This window comes from Vulpes lagopus, chromosome 4, assembly GCF_018345385.1.
Source record: "Vulpes lagopus strain Blue_001 chromosome 4, ASM1834538v1, whole genome shotgun sequence".
In the NCBI taxonomy this organism is placed as follows: Eukaryota; Metazoa; Chordata; class Mammalia; order Carnivora; family Canidae; genus Vulpes; species Vulpes lagopus.
In genome coordinates this window covers 19,237,053-19,257,253 of record NC_054827.1, presented here as the reverse complement: position 1 = coordinate 19,257,253, position 20,201 = coordinate 19,237,053, and positions in this window count along the sequence as shown.

Genomic DNA, 20,201 nt, shown 5'->3' with positions numbered 1-20,201 from the left:
ATATTTATTTCTAGTGCAGAGTTATCATGTTTATAGGATAAGTGGAATATTAATAGTCAGTCAGCATGTTCTTCCTTACAGGCTCAAAGGTGAAACAGGGCATTTCAAATGACAATAGTTTTTTATAACACGAAAATTTTCGAGACATATAATTTTCAAAAAATTGTTTTCACTGCAACCCATTCATAATCGTAATCTATTGCAAAATACCTTGAAAAAATCCAGGGCCCTGCCTTCTAAGAGTTTGCCTTCTAAAAAATAAACAAGTATTTGGTATCATCGACTGTCTTTGGGTCTCACGTGGTCATTGAATGAAAAAGAAACTCCCTAAATACTTGTGGTTAAAGTTCCTGCCAAAATGCTGCCTTCCTAAAATGGCCTTCAATGACAAACCTACAGTTAAGGATTAACCTCGTAAGTCAAATAATAATAATGCTAAGTGTCCCTTCAAGTGGTAAAGATTAGTACTCCAGACAGGAGATTACCATGGAATTTCAAGCTCAAAAAATAGTACTAAAATCTAAGATTAAGGAAGAATTTTCTTTGAGTTTTAAGGCCTGGGCAGAAGTTCAGAACTAGAGCTCTCTTAAAGAGGCACTATTTCTTTTTGAAGTGAACATGCAGGAACAACTCTTGGTAAGCACATCTGTTGCTGAGCTAGGATCATTCTCCTACATTAGGTACACATTTAGGAATAGAAAAGTGCATCACTTCAGTAAAAAGGAAAAGTTTTGATGGTAAATAGCATGACACAAAAATTTAGACATTAACAGCTATTACTCTAAAGGATCTAATCTCGTCGGGCAGAATAGGCTAACATACACTCAAGTATATTTCTCAAAATTCATTTTTTCACCATTTTAAGGAACCTAGAGATCTGCATCCAAACTCATTGTATCCAAGCAAATCTATTTATCTATTTCATTTCTTTTCTATTTATGTGGGAGCATTTGATTCATTTATTCATTCGCAGATGTTTAATGGACTACTTCTGTGTGCCATTCAGCACAAGGGCTGTGGTTGAAAGAGTAGATGGGAAGACGCAAACATGGAGATAACATTCCTTTTTTTAAAAGATTTTATTTATTTATACATTAGAGACACACACAGAGAGAGAGAGAGAGAAGCAGAGACACAGGCAGAGGGAGGAGCAGGCTCCATGCAGGGAGCCCGATGTGGGACTCGATCCTGAGACTTCAGGATCACACCTGGGGCTGAAGGTAGGCGCTAAACCACTGAACCACCCAAGGATCCCACAGACAATGTTCTTGAGGAAACATTGTTCCTGAGACAACGTTCATAGACCACTGGGAAAACAGATACTTCACTGGAGTAGGAAAGCTCCTCTCATTGTTCCAGTGTCAGAAGTCTCTACAGAGAGGGAGGGCTTGACCGAAGCTTTGAAGACAGGAATTAGTTATAAACAAGAGAGGAAAAAAATTCCAGAGATACCAACTTGTGCAAATGCTCAGATAGAATGTCAATGGTACTTTCTGAGATGGGAAAGTTACATGGTTTTGTTTCAGCATTTAGGAAACTGGCATGAGAAGGTAGAATTATAACCATAAAGATCTGGGTACAGATACAAATATATAACAACCCTAAAGTTTGATGGGGGAGGGGAGACTTTAGAGGGTATTGAACACAGTTTAAGAAGCTTAGTAATTATTGGCAAAGAGACATACAAAGGCCTTTAAGTATGGGAATGGAATGACCAGGTTTGTACTTTAGAAATGAAACTTAAACTAGTTTTCAATTCTTTAAGAGGCCCTACCAAGTGGTACTACTTTTCATGCAGTTCTACCAAGTTTTGGGTGGACCTCAGTGGAAGGCAAGCAAGGAAGAAGGATAAGAGAGATGAGAGAGGCCAGCCTCAGTCATCTCACTCCAAAGACATCAGAGGTTCTCCTTTTATCTGTGTATTGAGTTTGTTTGGGTTCAGCTGAGAGTTAGCTTGATTATAAAAGATTTGGCTGCATTCTTTTTTTTTAAGTTTGAAAATCACTGGTGTAAAGGATAAACTAGAAAGAAACCTTAATGTCATCAGGGAAAGTACAAGGTTATTGCAGTAGGCCAGATAACAGAACACAAACTAAGATATTATAAGTAAGTTTGCTACTTGCATTCACTTATTAGAATGCTGTGCAACAAATAAAATCCAAAATGCATAGTACTTGTGGTATGCATCCACTCAGAACATAAAGCACTTTTGAGCCCTTCCTTATTCTCCAACAGGATCCACAACAAGATTAAAAGACAGGTATATTATATTCCACTGCACATATAATGCAAGTAATAAATGATTCTTAAATGGCTCGCCAAAGGAAAATTAATTTTTTAGTGTGATTTTAAACTGAAGAACTAAATCATAACTTGGGTCTTATCAAAGTATAATTAACATACAGTGTTATATTAGTTTCAGGTGTACTATATACTATTAATATAGTATATAATATAGTATTATATATATACTATAAACTATTTAAACACTTCTCTATACATTGCTCAGTATTCATCATGATGAGTATATTCTCTAATACGCTATACCTATTACATCACTTCCCCCACAGACCTTCCTCTGGTAACCATCTGTTTGTTTGCTATGGTTAAGAGTCTGGTTTTTGTCTTTTTTTTTCTTTGTTTGTTCATTTGTTTTGTTTCTTAAATTTATTCTTTTTTATGCCTGAGTAATATTTCAGTGTGTGTGTGTGTGTGTGTGTGTGTCTGTGTCTGTGTATATACCACATGTCCTTTATCCATTCAATTCATTCATCTATGGATGGGCTCTTGGGTTGCTTCCATATCTTGGCTACTGTAAACAATGCTGCAATTAGCATAGGGGTGAGTAATAACACTGTGTTAATTATACTTAAAGAATACAAAGACAAAACAAAAAAACTGAAAGACTCTTACAAAGTAATTTGTTTACAAACTCCTTCTATATTTCTGAAATTTTCCCCACCATTTATATTAGTGTCTTCCAAATAACATTATTAATTTTAAACATTTATGACCTATAAATATGGTCATTTCATAAGGTTCATTTGTGATAGCAAATTTATATACGTCAATAAAACAGCAATACTTATATACTTTGCATTTCATTTGACTTTTGACGTTTTAATTTTCGAATCTTTAAAAGAAAGTCAATTGATTTCTTTCTGATTATATTTTACATAGATTTAAATAATGTTCAACTAAATAAATCTATTGGCGATAACTACAAAAAAAAACCCCAAACAGCTATTGTCTCTAAATGTTAGTTGGAACTCTATGCTAAATGCTTTTATTGAGTTGATACAAATAAAGTTTCTGATTTTATTACTAATCAAGAAAATAAAAGAGCAAAACAGTTGACATTTTATATACGCATTGACACATCTTTAGAAAAGGCATTTATTCCATGTAAAATGGATTTACTTTGGTCTGCACAAAGATCCTAGATTTTTTTTTTAATGAAAAAGGCACACATCCATTTTATGTCAGTAAAACATATGTAATATTCCATTTTGGACTCTATCTAAATTCAATAACACCACATGATCTTTTTTAAAAAAAACAGTATTACTTCGAGTGTATTGTTTCTTCTTTGTGCTTACGCTTACATACCACCATACTGATTTGTAGGAATAGCCATTGGTAGCTAAAGGATGCAAATGGAAACTGCAATGTCCTCAAAGCTTTGTTTTTTTGAGCTTTAATGACTTCTTTATGAAGCATGACATACATATACAAAAATATGGAAATCCTAAGTATTGCACTCTGAATTTTCTTTTTTTAGTTTTATTATTATTATTATTTGTTTTTATTGAAGTTTGATTTGCCAACATATAGTGTAACACCCAGATGCACTATGAATTTTCATGAGGTGTACATATTCATGTGACTACTACACAGGCCAAAAAATAAAATATTCTCATATTCCCCCTTCCATTTATTACACATCACTCTTCCCAGAGATTACCACTATCCTGAATTTTAAAACAATAAAATATTTTGGCCTCTTTTTGTATGTATGTAACTAAAGTCACACAATATGTACTATATTCTATCTAGATTCTTTCTCTTGAATTGACATTTATAAGATTTACCCATTAATTTATTTTTATGGCTGAATATAATGGACCATATGTATATATCACAATTTATTTGTCCATTCTTTAACTGATGGATATTTTGTTTTTTTTCCCATTTTGGTCATTAAGGATAATGCTTCTATGAATATTTTGTACATGTAATATATCTTGTACCTCTGTTTGCATTTCTGTTAGGGGAGGAATTGCTAGGGCATAAGATGTACATGTGTTTGATGTTACTAGATCTTGCCAAATCATTTTCCAAAATAGATGTACCAGTTTACACTCCTGTTAATAATGTGTCAGATTGAGGGGCTAGGGAAAGATGGAAGACTAGGAGGATCAGAAGCTTACTTTGTTCCATGGACACACCTTGAGAATAGCCAGCCATATCACTGCAACTAACCCAGGAAACAACCCAAAGACTGGCAGATCATACTTTCCACAGTTAATCATAGAGGTGAAACCATGTCAAAAAGGAAAGGAGGAGTAGAATGGCAGGAGGGGTAGAGACATGATCTAGATCCAAACTCCTACTGAGATGAATCACAAATGGGAAGGACACCACAAACATGAAGGGAGAGGAGCATATCTCACACCTAGACACTCCAGACACAAAGGACCTACAACTGGGAAGACAAGTTCCCAAAACATTTGGCATTGAAAACCAGTGGGGCTTAATTTTGTGAATTAACAACATGGGGCCCAAACTCTGCCCACAGCAGGCACAGTGGGCAATTGCAGCCAACAGGAATGAAGGCAAAAGCAACCCACACACAAAAGTAGTGTGCATTTAATACATACTCCTGAAGCACCTGTTCCTGGTAAGTAGAGGACATTATACTATGTGGCACCACAGGACCTCTTTCTCAAAAAGCTAGTACTTTCAAGATCAGGAGATATAGATGATTTTCCTAATACATAGAAACAAGCACAGAGAATTGGACAAAATGAAGAGACAGAGGAAAATGTCCCAAATAAAAGAGCAGGACAAAACCACAGCAAAAGAACTAATTGAAATAGAGATAAGCAATATGCCCGATAAAAAATTCAAAATAATGGTCATAAAAATACTCACTGGACTTGAGAAAAGAGTGAAGGATCTCAGTGAGACTGTAACAAAGAGATGGAAGATTAAGAGAACTAATTACTGAAGGGAATCGATAGTAGATTAAAGGAAGCAAAAGAAGGTCATTGACCTGGAAGAAAAAGTAAAGGAAAGTGACCAAGCTGAACAGCAGAAAGAAAAAGGAATAATAAAAAGTGAGAATAGTTTAAGGGAATTCAGCAATATCATCAAGTATAATAATATTCACATTATAGAAATCCTAGAAAGAGAAGAGAGAGAAAAAAGGACAGAAAATTTATTTGAAAACAATAGCTGAAAATTTCCTGAATCTGGAAGGAATTTCCTGAATCTGCAAGGAAACAGAAATCTAGATCCAGAAGGCGCAGAGAGCTCTAACACAATCAGCCCAATAGAATCCACACTAAGACAGATAATAATTATAATGGCAAAAATATGCAGATGGAGCTAGAGAGTATAATGCTAAGTGAGATAAGTCAGTCAGAGAAAGACAATACCATGTGATGTCACTCATACGTGGAATTTAAGAAACAAAACAACTGATCATAGGAGGGAAAAGAGAGGAAAAACTAAGAAACAGACTCTTAACTATAGAGAACAAACTAATGGTTACCAGAGGGGAGGTCTGTAGGGGGATGGGTTAAATAGGTGATAGGGACTAAGAAGGGCATTTGTGATGAGCACTTGGTGTTGCATGTAAACATTGAATCACTAAATTGTACACCTGAAACTAATATTACACTGTATGCTAACTTGAATTTAAATAAAAACAAAGGTCAAAAGCCTCCATGAAAATGAGACAAAAGTCAGTGAAAGACTATAGTAATAAAAATCACATGTAATTTTCAAAAAAAAAATAAAGTAAAACCAAACAAACACTGTAACAAATGACAAAGAAGGACATTACATTGTCATAAATGAAATAGTCCAACAAGATGTAACAGTTGTAAATGCATGCATCCAACATGGGAATACTCAAATACATAAAGCAACTATTAACAGACATAAAAGAAGGAACTGATAGTAATACAATAGGAATAGTATACTGTAACACCCTGCTTACATCAATAAATAGATCATCTAGACAGAAAATCAATAAGACAACAGTGGCTTGACTGACACATTGGACCAGATGGATCTAACAGATACATTCAGAACATTCCATCCAAAACAGTAGAATACACATTCTTTTCAAGAGCACATGGAACATTCTCCAGAATAGATTGCATGTTAGGCCACAAAGCAAGTCTCAACAGATTCAAAAATATTGAAATCATGGGACACCTGGCTGACTCAGTCAGTGGAGCATGTGACTCTTGATCTCAGGGTTGTAGGTTTGAGTTCCACATTGGGTGTAGAGATTATATAAAAATAAAATCTTTTTTAAAAATATTGAAATCATATCAAGAATCTTTTCTTATTACAACAGTATGAAGCTAGAAATCAATCACAGGAAAAAAAACTGCAAAGAACACAAATACATGGAGGTTAAATAGCATGCTACTAAACAATGAATAGGTCAACCAAGGAATCAAAGAGGAAATTTTTAAAAAGAAACATGAGGAGAAATGAAAATGAAAACATGAGAGTCCAACATCTTTGGGATAGAGCAAAAAAGCTGTTCTCAGAGGGAGGATTATAGCCATACAGCCCTACCTCAAGAAACAAGAAAAATCCCAAATAAACCACTAAACCTTATATCCTAAAGAAGCTAGAAAAAGAACAATGCCCAAAGCCAGTAGAAGGAAGGAAGTAATAAGGATTAAAGTAGAAATAAGTGAAATAGAGGCTAAAATAATAATTAAATGGAACAATGAAACCAGGAGCTTGTTCCATGAAAAGATCAACAAAATTGATAAACCTTTAGCCAGAGGCATAAAAAAAAATTAGAGAGGAAGAGAAAGAGAGGGTCAAATAAATACAATCAAAAATGAAAAAAGAGAAATAACAACTGATACCACAGAAATACATGGATTATAATCCAAAATGAATTATAAGAGAATATTATGGAAAATTATATGCAAACAAATTAGATAGCCTAGAAGGAATGGATAAATTCCTAGAAACATACAACCTCCCAAAATTTAATCAGTAAGAAATAGAATATTTGAACAGACCAACTACTAGTAATGAAATTGAATTGGCAATAAAAAACTTCCAACAAACAAAAGTCCAGGATCAGAGGAAGGAAATCTTCCAAATTCATTCAACAAGGCCAATGTTAGCCAGATACCAAAACCAGATAAAGACACTATAATAAAAGAGAACTATAAACCAATATCTCTGATGAACATACATACAAACTCCTCAACAAACTATTAGCAACCAGAATCCAACAATACATTATAAAAATAAGTCTCCCTCAAAAAAGTTTTGGAGATGAAATTTGCTGGAGAAGTTCAAGAGTAAAGATGAAGATCTCTTCTTCCTCTCTCCTCTGGGTATTGTCCACTGAACTACATCCTATTTCACTTCTGTTCAGCTATGTGTAAACTTAAGTTAAACCTATCTGTGGAATTTTATTGGCTGTCGGCATACCAATTCAAACTCTGGCCAGAATTTTCCTAGATCAATTTTTCAAAGCTCCCTGGGATATCTCACAAATGTTCATAAAATTTCCACGTGATCTTTCCCCCCTACTCACCACCCCCTTTCTTTATACGAGGTTCTTATAAGAATATCTTTTGCCAATACTACTGAGGCCATGCTAAGGAAAATGTGCCCAGTGACAAAGAACTGGATATGGTAGTGAACAAGTGGTGACACTTCTATTGTCAAAGCTGCTAGCATCAAAGCCATTGTATTTGCCAGTGCTGAGTTGTGTTTTCAAAGTCCTGTGGATACTTTAGTGAATTTACTTTTTAACTTTAACGATTATGTTAAAACCCCTTCTCTCCAGAACTTGGGTCTTGGTCCTTACAAAAAGACCAGAGAACAAACCAAATGACAGCATTTTCTATATGTTCCAGCTAAAATAAGTGATAGTTCCTGGTACATGTTCGTACATGAATGTATATATGTGTATCTGACTCAGTAACTTAGGTGAAGAAGGTAATAAGATCTTCTTAAGTTCTAAACACAGTCTTTTGACACATTTAACTTCCTATGTAGCCAGCAAAAAGATGACACGAACTTCTTAGGGAATAAAGAGTCATGTCTTGATCTTCTCTGTATTTACCAAAGCAGCTAGCAGAGGCTCTTGTAAATAGTAACCCCTTACTAAAAAATGCTGAATGAACAAATAAGTGCATTGTTATTAACAAATAAACTGGTGGTAATTGTCAGGTCAGCTTAGAAATTTTCCCATATTATTCAAAACTCAGAGAGAGAGAAGTGCATGAATATAGTCAACTGATCTTTGACAAAGGAGCGTAGGCAATACAATAGAGCAAAGATAGTCCCTCCAATAAATGGTGCTGGAACAAAAAGGACATCCACATACCAAAAAGGCAAATCTAAATATAGACTTCACACTCTACACAAAAATTAACTCCAAATGTATTACAGACCTAAATGTAAAACACAAAACTGTAAAACACCTTGAAGACAACATAGGAGAAAACCTAGATGACCTTTAGATACACCACCAAGGGCATGATCCATGAGAGAAAGAATTGGTAAACTGGACTTTATTAAAATTAAAAACTTCTGCCCTGTGAAAGACACAGTTAAGAGTACGAAAAGACAAGCGCCAGATAGGGAGAAAATATTTGCAAAAGAGACATCGGATAAAGCACTGTTAATCTAAACTATACAAAGAATTCTTAAAACTCAGCAATAAGAAAACAAACAACCTGGTTTAAAAATGGGCAAAAGACCTTAATAGACACCTCACCAAAGAAGATTTTGAGTGACGATTTTTAGTGAAATTACTCTGTACCACAGTATAATAGCAAATACGTGTCATTATACATTTCTCCAAATCCATAGTAAAAACACCGAGAGTGAACCTCAACATAAATATGGACTCTAGTTGACTAATAGAACAAATATGCAATTCTGGTGGAGAATGTTGATAATGGAGTGGCTGGACATTTCTGGAGGGGAGCAGAATAGGAGAAATCTCTGTGGCTTTTGCTCAATTTGCTATGAAACTAAACTACTCTAAAAAAAAGTAAAAATCAGTTTAAAAAAAAGAAAAAACACCTCCAATGACTTCCCACTGCAATCAGAATAAAATTTAAACTTTAATCACAAAAAAACCCAAAACCCTCACTACATGTCCATCCTTTATGTACATAACAGTATATACTTGATTTGATTATTAAAAATAAAATCACCTTCATAAACTACCATTCTAAACATACATTAATCTATTCAAAATTATGATTATTATCATCATTTGTATTTTACAGGTCAGGAAATAGAAACAGAGGTTAGGTGTTAAAAAAATCCCAGGCAGCCTGCAAATGACCATGCTTAATGATACCATTTATAATACCTCTTTTCTAAGCTGAAGAATTAAGTTTGTCTTTATTAAATATGACTTCCAATATATAGTTTTTATTACTTGGTATGATACAGATACTTAGTATTTGTCTGTTGTAGAAAGTATTAAGCTGATTAGAAATAATTTTGATGGAAAGAGCCCAGCTGTCCATTGACTAATGAGTGGATAAAGAAGTAGTGGTATGCATACAGTAGAATATTACTTAGCCATAAAAAAAAATGAAATCTTGACATTGGTAACGACATGGATGGAGCTGGAGAATATCATGCTAAGCGAAATAAGTCAGGCAGAGAAAGACAAATAGCATATGATCTCATTCATATGTGGAATTTAAGAAACAAAACAGATGAACATGGGGGGGCGGAAAGAGAGACAAACCATAAAACAGAAACTTAACTCTAGAAGACAAACTGAGGGTTCCTGGAGGGGAGGTGGACTGGGGCTGGGCCAGATGGGGGATGGGCATTAAGGAGGCCACCATGATGTGCACTGGGTATTTTATGTAAGTAATGAATCACTAAATTCTACTCCTGAACTAATATTGCACTATATGTTAACTACTTGGAATTTTTTTTAAAGATTTTATTTATTTATTCATGAGAGACACAGAGAGAGAGGCAGAGACAGAAGTAGAGGGAGAAGCAGGCTCTATCAGGGAGCCTGACGTGGGACTTGATCCCAGGTCTCCAGGATCAAGCCCTGGGCTGAAGGTGGTGCTAAACCGCTGAGCCTCCCAGGCTGCCCAACTACTTGGAATGTAAATAAAAACTTGAAACAGACAAAACAAAACAAAAGAAATAATTTTAATAATTGCCCTAAATTTAGCAGAAGCTGAGAAAAAAAATGGTGTCATCAACGTATCACTGATTTTAAAAGAAATTCTCTTCTTGTGGAAGCTATGTCACCTGAATACCAATTTAATTGGGAAGAGTTGGAAGGTGGTGCGATTATGAAGGTAATGGTTAACTTGCTGGCCATCCTCCCGGAAAAAAAGAACTGGCCTGTTGCAAGGCTCCAGAGAAATCAAATCAGCACAGTGTTTGAGGCAAGATACCATGTGGCTGCTTGCCACTTTCCCAAGTAGTATGACAGTTTCCATGAGAAATCATGAGCATCATCTAGTTAGTAACAGTCACATAAAACGAGAAGATTATAGCAACAGTTTCAAAAGGAGTCAATAGTTTCAAGAAATTAGATTTGAATGTTTTGAAAATTATTGAATAATTTGAAGTTGCACTTCAACTTAAATCACTTAATAAGCAGTATTATATTTTATATTAGTATTTATTTAGAGAAAATGGTAATGTATTTTAAAGTTTTGATCTCTATATTAATTTATATCATACTGATTATTAAATATATCAATTTTCACTCCTAAATCCAACCATAAAAGCAAAAAAGCATAAAGTACTCAGAAGGTTAAAACTCAATAGATTCACCTCTATTTTTTCCCAGTTACCACTTAAGAAACAATAATAATCACAATAAAATTAACCAAATACTTGAGGTGTCAGTATAATCCATTTAGTCCATTTCCCTATGAAAGTTTCCCTTTAGGTGATAAGATGCAATAAACAGGTCTGTAATCCTACATAATCTTAGGTAATGCCAAGTACATATATTCTAGAAACCCAAGGATGATCCCAGATAAAAATTTAGTAGCATGTAGAAGCCTTCGAAGTCATACATGTTTATAGGTAAATTTATTACAGTATATAACAAAACTTTCTTGAATTTCAAAATATGTAGTTCAAAGTTAAGCAAAGATTAACTCTTAAAGTTCATGAGGAGGTTAGAGAGCTCTTTCTCTTTAGACTTTTGTTTTCAATCTAAGTATTGATGTATTTGAACCCAACTGTTTAGCACACATTAAACCATTGGGTTATTAACAAATGACAGTATATTTGAATTTTATTAAGATGTTTAGGTTTCATAGTTTTCCTGTCTTAATAGGAACTCATTTTAAAATCATTATTTTTCACAAGAAATGTACAAATTTGTGAATTTGTTAGTTATAGGACACTGTGCTCCATATACAAAATTCTTCTACCATAGCTAAAAATTACTTTCTGGCATATAGCTTCACTAAGATTTGAGCTATTACAACTCATCTGACATTAAGGTGGGTCATTTTCAATGGCTCTCTGCTACTATTACTACTACTACTACTACTCCCTCTCTTTCTCTCTCTCTCTCTCTCTCTCTATCTCACACACACATGTTAACAAAGCAAAAAAGTCCACCTAGTTCCTCTCAGAAAAGGATCCCCTTGGTGTAATGGATTTAGGCTGAGAGCAGATAATGCTAAAAGATCCCTTCAGCTAGCTGCTGAGTCTTTGAAGACTGATGAACCTCATGGTGGTAGAAAATTCAAGAGGACAGAGGACAAATAATGAACGATATGTCATTTGATTGTTTATTTCTGTTCCATTTTATATGTAAAGCTATTCAAAAATATTAAATTTTGTAGACTTCAGTAAGAAAACATGTATTTGTTTATGTGTGCATTTGCTATGAAACTTCCTTAGTCCCTAAGAATCTTAAAGAATTATAATTTTTAAAAACAGACATTTGTTGCATACCTACCAGGTGATAAGCACTGTGCCATACACTTCACATGCATTATTTTATTTAACCTTTGCATCTTTATCTGCTAGATACTACTATTGTGTTCATCTTATTGATGATTATTCTAGGATTTGAAGAACTTAGGTACACTGAGAGAGCTGACAGTTTGTTAAAGAGCCAGGGTTTTGAGGTTAACTTTGTGGCAATAAAGCTCTTATTCTGCGCTATGCAATACTGCCTTCAAACTATAAATTTAAAATGCTCTAAGGTGTATGGAGAATTTTACAGATTACTCTTATTTAACCCTCAGGACAACCCATAGAGGCGCACAGTGTGAATTCTGTGTGGAGCCCAGTCTCAAAGCCAGGGCTACAACTGCCTTCACTTTGGCCTAATTCAAAAGAGATAACTTGTCAAATCTAAACACCACTTTCTTAACTAACAGCTACAGTCATTTAGATTTCTAAACAATAGCCACAGAGGAAAAACCGTTGCCATGGTAATATACAACACAAACTATGAGATAGCTAAAATATGAAAATATTTTTCTCAATTTTTAAAGTATTTTTGTTTAATTTAGCCTACCTGTCATCCTACCATGAGGTGTTCTAAAGATAAAAAGGAGGGGAAGTTGTTTTTTTTTTTTTTTCTATTTAGCAAATAAATTTCATGACTCTTATGGTGGTGGTGATCATTTTCAAGATGGGAAGGTTTTGCAGACAAATCAGTGATGGAAAAAGTAATCAGAACAACTTTTTGTCCTTTAATTATACCAGAATTTTGAATATTCTTAGTAGGTCATCTGTTGGCAGATTTACTTGGTGTTTCCTAAATGTTTAACAGAAAAGAAAGGATAGGAGTGAGGGTGTTTAATAAAATTACTTTATGGATTTAACTGCTGAAATCATCTTTCAAAGCCATTAGGAAGGTTTTTTAGACAATTTAGCACTTCCCTGAGAACAGCCAAGTTGAGACCAATGATGATGATTTAATCCACAATCTTACTATTGATTAAATATGCCAAGAAAACATTTACCTTTTAGGTATGCTTACTACACTGACCTTTGAAAACCAAAGAGCTTTTCATTCACTTTATCAAATATTTAATTGCTTTTTCTTCAGAGTACAGTTTCTTCAGATGCATACTTAACTTGCATAAACAGTATGTTTGGAAAAAATAAAAATAATAAAGTTGCAATTGACAAATTTTATATACCATGAAATTCCACTCTATTTTCTCTTTATTGTATATTTTATTTCAGTATGTACATAATTATTGCACAAGTTGTTCACATAAAATCAGATATGTCATACTTTGTGGAAGATATAAGGAGTTTTCAAGCATAATTTTGATTCTGTGTGATTTTTGCAGGCTCTAACTTAAGAAGTAAGCCCCTGGTGAGATGTGGTACTACTGCATTCAAAATGAAAACAAGAAATTTTTATTCACCTTTTAAAAAAAAATTAAGATTATATTCCAATATTAAAACATCAATATTTACTATGAAGAGCCTAGGTTTCTTTATAAACATTCAAATAGATGGCAAGTCTATGTAGATTTATACTGGCCACAGGCCATTTCAGTGTGGAAGAATCAAACGTCATATATCCAAAAATAAATTAAGTGCAACTGTTATTCTCAATTCAGAAAACTGAATGACTATGCCTTTGGATCCTCTCCTTTCCATCTCTAATTTTTGGGGCTTTTTTGGTCCCTCAAATGTGAATGTGAACGAAGCAACTAAGAATAATCGACATCTTTAACCTTTAAGGGAATCCTCAAAGCATTCCACGCCCTCCTGAACATCACATGGCACTGCACGAAGGTGGGACATCTTGCTTCTAGAGCACATCTGATTTCCAGCCTGCAACCTCTTACTCTTAAGCTTTAACAATCCCAGAAATTGCAAAGAAAACAATATAAAAGCACCTCCTAGATTAACAGACCATTACTGGTCCTCGACACTTCAGCAGATGAAACCCCCTTGATCCCAGACTATAAAAACGCCTTCTGAAGACTATTGAGCTCCTCTTTGATTCTTGGCCCAAGTCTTCATTTTCTCACAGTGCCGAAGCTCTGTATTTCATTAGAGATATCATCTTAAATCCCTGTGTGCCCCTACTTGTTTTAACAAGGTTTCTCCTCTCCAGATTCATCTGTATCTATTTTGAAGGTGAACTAATAAATATCAAAATATGTTTTTAAAATCTATTGATAATAAGGACTGGGCTGGGATTTTTATTTGTTTTTTTGATAGAGCCCGAGAGTTAGAGGCCCGAATTTTCTTCATTTCAATCTCATGTGATCACTTTATATAGAGTCCTTAGGTTAAAAACACCCATTAGGACCGGGTCCAGCTTTTATTCCACAGCCTAAGTTATTCTTGCACTCTGTGTCTCAACTAAATTTAGAGAATCTCAAATGGTGATAATCAAAAGCACAGGAATCTTTTCACTCCACGCAACATAAATAATATTGTCAATAGAATTGGGGTCTAGAGTTCTCCTATAAAAGCAAAATATGAAAACCCAACCTTTAGTGTGCCTAATGGTGTTTGTTTTGTATTCTGGCTACTTTTTTGTAAATGCATTCCAATCTATACACACACACACACACACACACACACACACGAAACCAAAACAACAACAACAAAAATATGTTGGTTTTTTCCTCTGAGGTATTATCTAATCTACAGCTTGATCCACAAAAACATAGCCTACAGATCACTGGTTCATTTTTAGTTGTTTAAAATGATAATGGCTCCATTGTTTTTTTCTTGATAGTATAAATAACACATGCCTGCTGAAGAAAATTTTCACAATATGAAAAAAGAAGAAAGTAAAGGTCAACTGAAATTATTTTTCCTGTAGTATTTTTTTAGCTAATAAAATTATTTATTTAAAACTGAAATTATTTGTCATGGCATTAATCACAATAGAAAAAAAATGGGTAGCCCGCAGAGCCCCTATCTTTCAGGAGTTTACAATGCAAAACTATCTGCCGATGTCTTTGGGTCAGTCATTTGTCACTGAGTAATGTATTAAAAAATCAATCCAATTGTCCTAAAATTATACCAGCATTATTTAAGATATTAAAATAATTAGATAAGAATGACTGTTTAGCCACAAGCTAAATCCTGGTGATTTCAGTAGAATTATCTGCCATACATGTATAAAAAGATGTAAATATAAGGTAGATATTAAATGCTTTATACTATTAATAAGTCACAAGTCTTAGGAGAAAGGGCAGGAACATAGCTTGGGGCATGATGAAGGCAAAGAATTCCTCTGACTTATATATTTAACTAACAAGAAATTTAAATGTTTTAAAATTGTTAATCAAACTAAGGGCACTGGAAGTTAAATGAAACACTTTTGTAAGGAAGATAAAATTATTCTAAATTACTCTTATTCTAAATGAAATATTTTTGTTATATGGGTTCAGTTCAGACAAATATATGTAAGCTTCTAATCACACTATCATTGGACGTACATGAACATTGACTTCCACACCTAACAAATCTTTTCTTTATCTGAACATTAAAACCTCATATTGCAGAGGTGGGTAGGTGGGAGGTGAGCATAAAATTAATTCAGGCAAATCCCCAAAATTACTCTTCCTGGAGAGCAATGCCATACAAAGGTGGGTGGATGAAGTTTGATGGCCAACTGGGGGAATCACTGGTAATTACGTGACCTCAGGCAAGTGTGAGCCTTAGTTTCTAACCAATCTGAATGAGAGTAATAATCTATTTTGTGAGAATGGTGATGAACTTAATGAGCAAATGTACAGAGTACCTGGAACAATACAGATTCTCAACAATGTTTTGGTTTACTTCCATTCCTTATAAAAATAGGAGCAATAATGCTCTCCCATAAAAATGAAAATAATCCAACTGCTTCCATCACTGAAGGGTTTTAGTTAGCATCTGTGAGAAACAGCATTACACAATATATAATGTATATTACTGCAACATTGTCTCTACTTTAGGAACCCTATAATTCAAGGTTGGCAAAGCAGATGAATTTAAAGAACCTAAATACAAAGGGGCTATCCTTTCTATAGCCACTTTTATATGCTGTCCTAAAAAATAGCATCCTGGCCTGAAATAATGAGAAACTATTTTGTTAATCATTCACTCTTGGCACAATAAATACGTTAAAGAAATCAATTCATTAAAAAAATAGACTGCTTATTGTGGATTATTAATTTTAAAAATGACAGCTACTAAAGCTAGTCGACAATTGTAAAGAATGTAATAGCATACCACCTGCTCTCAAGAGTTGTTTCCATATAAATGTGTATATGTGTATGCATGTATAAATGTAAGTATACAGACATATTTTTATTTACATTCCAAGTATTTCTGCAAAATATTCTATGTGACTTACAAAAATATATATAATGTAATAAAAATAATAGACATTTATAATGAGAGAGAGAGAGAGAGAGAGAGAAAGACTCTACCATTAGAAAGACCAACAAAGGGGCCACTGGGTGGCTCAGTGGTTGAGTGCCTTTGGCTCAGGGTGTGATCCTGGAGTCCCAGGATTGAGTCCCACATCAGGCTCCTTGCATGGAGCCTGTTTCTCCCTCTGCCTATGTCCCCGCTCTCTCTCTCTCTCTCTCTCTCTCTCTCTGTGTGTGTGTGTCTCTCATGAATAAATAAATAAAATCTTTAACAACAAAAAAAAGATAATAATAAAATAAAAAGACCAAAAAAAAAATAAAATAAAAATAAAAATAAAAAAAATAAAAAGACCAAGGATAATTTTAGGCAGATAAAACCAGGCCTTAAAATCTTAAAGTTTGTTACTAAATGTCAATTGCTAATTTGACTCTTACTTTCCCAGGGGCCAACAGAGGTCAAAACACAGAAGAAACAGAATTCTGGTTGCATCAAAGAAACAATGTTTTTCCTTGCATTGATATTCAGTAGAAGTTTCTCCAGTGAGGATTCTCATAAATGGGTATTAAAGGACAAAGTAGACAATATATACAACAGCATCTCTTAGTACATAAATATATATATATATATATATATATATATATATATATATTTATAGAAACTCTATTCTGAGAATACCACAGTCTAAGTCAAGTGAACTAAACTGAAATTTACTTTGTGGGGGAAATCCTCTGGAAAAAAACATTACTGGTCAAATCATAAGATAAAGGAGTATGAAAACACAAGTGCTCCTGTCTCATGTTCTCACTTATAAAATGAGGAAAGTGGGCTACATTAGTTCTAAAGTTTTGGGCTCAACACAGAGCCTCAAAATAGGTAATCTGAATGCTTGGACATTAATATTTCTATAAAAAGAACAACAAAAATATCATTAATAAAGCTAAGAAAGGGAAACATTTGGAGAGGAGAGAAATATATCTTGGCAATCTATTATTTCTCTGAAAACTCTCTGAAAACGAAGAGAAACGAAGAGAAAACTAAGCCCAGTTTTCACAAACTGGAGGCCCTGTTGGCAGTAAGCTGTTTGATTCATTCTACCAAACATGGTGTTTTTTAATTCATTGCCAATCTTTAAAAAATGGAAGTTTCTCACATAAAAATACAAATTTCTGGTTCTCCTAAATGCATCAGAAATATGCGTAGATGGTTAACAATCACCTGCAGCTGCATGTCCAAGGTCATACTGTCTAGTACAAAGTCATATGCTCCTCGGTAGTCTATATTGTGAAATTAGGTCAACTGTCTTTCATCATGGGGTTTGTGCTATTTGCTTATGTTCCAGATTAAGGAGAACAAAACATATAAGATCTCATATCCAAATTTCCCTTTCAAAAGTGCGAGGATGATAAATGGATGAAAATAGTTCATTTCAAGAAAAATTAGACTTTACTTCTCAGTAGAAGACACGTACCTCTTTAAATATGATCAGTTAAAAAAAATATAAATAAATAAATAAATAAATAAATAAATAAATAAATAAGATCAGTTAGGGCATCCCAGGTGTCTCAGTGGTTTAGTGCCACCTTCGGCCCAGGGCGTGATCCTGGAGACCCGGGATCGAGTCCCTTGTTGGGCTCCATGCATGGAGCCTGCTTCTCCCTCTGCCTGTGTCTCTGCCTCTCTCTCTGCATCTCTCTGTTTCTCTCATAGATAAATAAATAAAATCTTAAAAAATATTTTAAAAATAAAATAAATATGATCAGTTAATATGATCTGGAAGTGTGGAGATGTTGGCCAAAAATCACAAACTTCTAGTTATAGGATGAATGAGTTCTGGGGATCTAATGTACACCATGGTGATTATAGTTAATAATACTGTATTATATGCTTGAAAGTTGCTAGGAGAGTATGTCTCAAATGTTCCCACCACAAAAAAGAAAGAGTAAGTATGTGCCTATGTGCCCTGATGGAGGCATTAGCTGAAGCTATAGTAGTAATCATTTTGCAACATGTAGGTGCATCAAAGCAATACATCGTGCATCTGACAGAATGTATTATGTCAATAACATCTCCATAAAGCTAGAGAAAATAAATCACAAAGAGCGGAAGAGGAATCTGAGATTAAAAGATATTTAAGAGTTTTATCAATTAATCACAATGTACTAAACTTATTTGGATCTTTAGTCACATAAAGAAATTCAATGATCCGTTTGGTACATCTTGTCTACTCTTGAACAATGGTTACACAGTACTGGAAGGCATTTCTGTTTTATATATAATCTTATACAGTAACTTATCTAATATAAAACAATATAGTTTGCTTCAACATGTTGCCTTTACTTCAAAGTATCCTAGAACAGTTAAGAAAAGAACAAATAATGGTATTTCCAAAAGAATAGTCTAAGAGAGAAAAAGAAAATATCTCAAAAATTCACCTCACTTCCAAAAACCTATGAGCATATAATTTTCTTTAAGGTTTACTTGCATGTGAAAAAACAAATTGTATATTTTAATTATGTAAAAATATGACAGATTTAGGTAGGGCAACATGCATATGTGTTTATCAACACAAATACATCAGCATTACATGCACTGGAGGCTTACTATTACATTTTAATAATATCAAATTCATTACTATGAAGTTGAATATGAACTCTATAAAAAAGACTGAATACCTGGCTAAATATCTATAATAAGCTGAGTATACAAAAGAAAAATTTTTAAGATTAGAAAGAAGGGCTTACCAGAAGTTACACCTCATCTTGCCTGGAGTTAATTTGGTTCTTGTAACATGTTAACTATAGAGTTGCTAACCATATTATGAAGGATATAAAAGTAAATTGGAAAAATCATTCAGGATATAAAGCTAAGTTCTGATCAGGAGGAAATGCTGTATTTAATTAAAAGTAGCAACCGAACACCTACTGAGCCTCTGTTGTAAACAGTACACAGTGGTTTGTCAGTTTACGATTGTGAACTCATCTGAGCTCCTCAATCCACCTGCGAATTAGGTTTAATTTCTTTATGCTCTTCTGATACACTAAAAATACAGGGTAAAAATACTTAGAACAGTAAAAACAAAGTCATAAAATCCATAAGAAAGTCATAAAATCCATAAGAACAGTAAAAACAAAGTCATAAAATCCATAAGAATCCATATTACCATACATATTTACCAGATTACCATACATATGGTAATATTACCACAAAGAATATAAAGAACAAGTTTGTCATTCAGCCAAATTCTGACCAAATCTGTACCCACCGTTCTTTCCAAGCAGACCAACTCTGGGGCCAAGGGTGTGTTAAGTTAGCTGTAGGCAGCATTTGAGTAGGAGGAGCTGACTTCCTGTCTCTTCTTTTTCCAATATTATCTTTTTTCAATGATAAGATTCAAAATATAGTAAAACTTCACTTTTGGTAATACAGTGAACCCAATGGCAGATTGTTAATGAATGTACTCTAACTTGAAAATGCAATTAATTCTAACACCTTTTATATAACCTTTTTTTTTCCAAAGATTTTATTTATTTGAGAGCTAGTGCAGGTGAGTGTATACGCAAGCCCAAGTAGGGGGAGGGGCAGAGGGAGATGGAGAGCAGACACTTGCT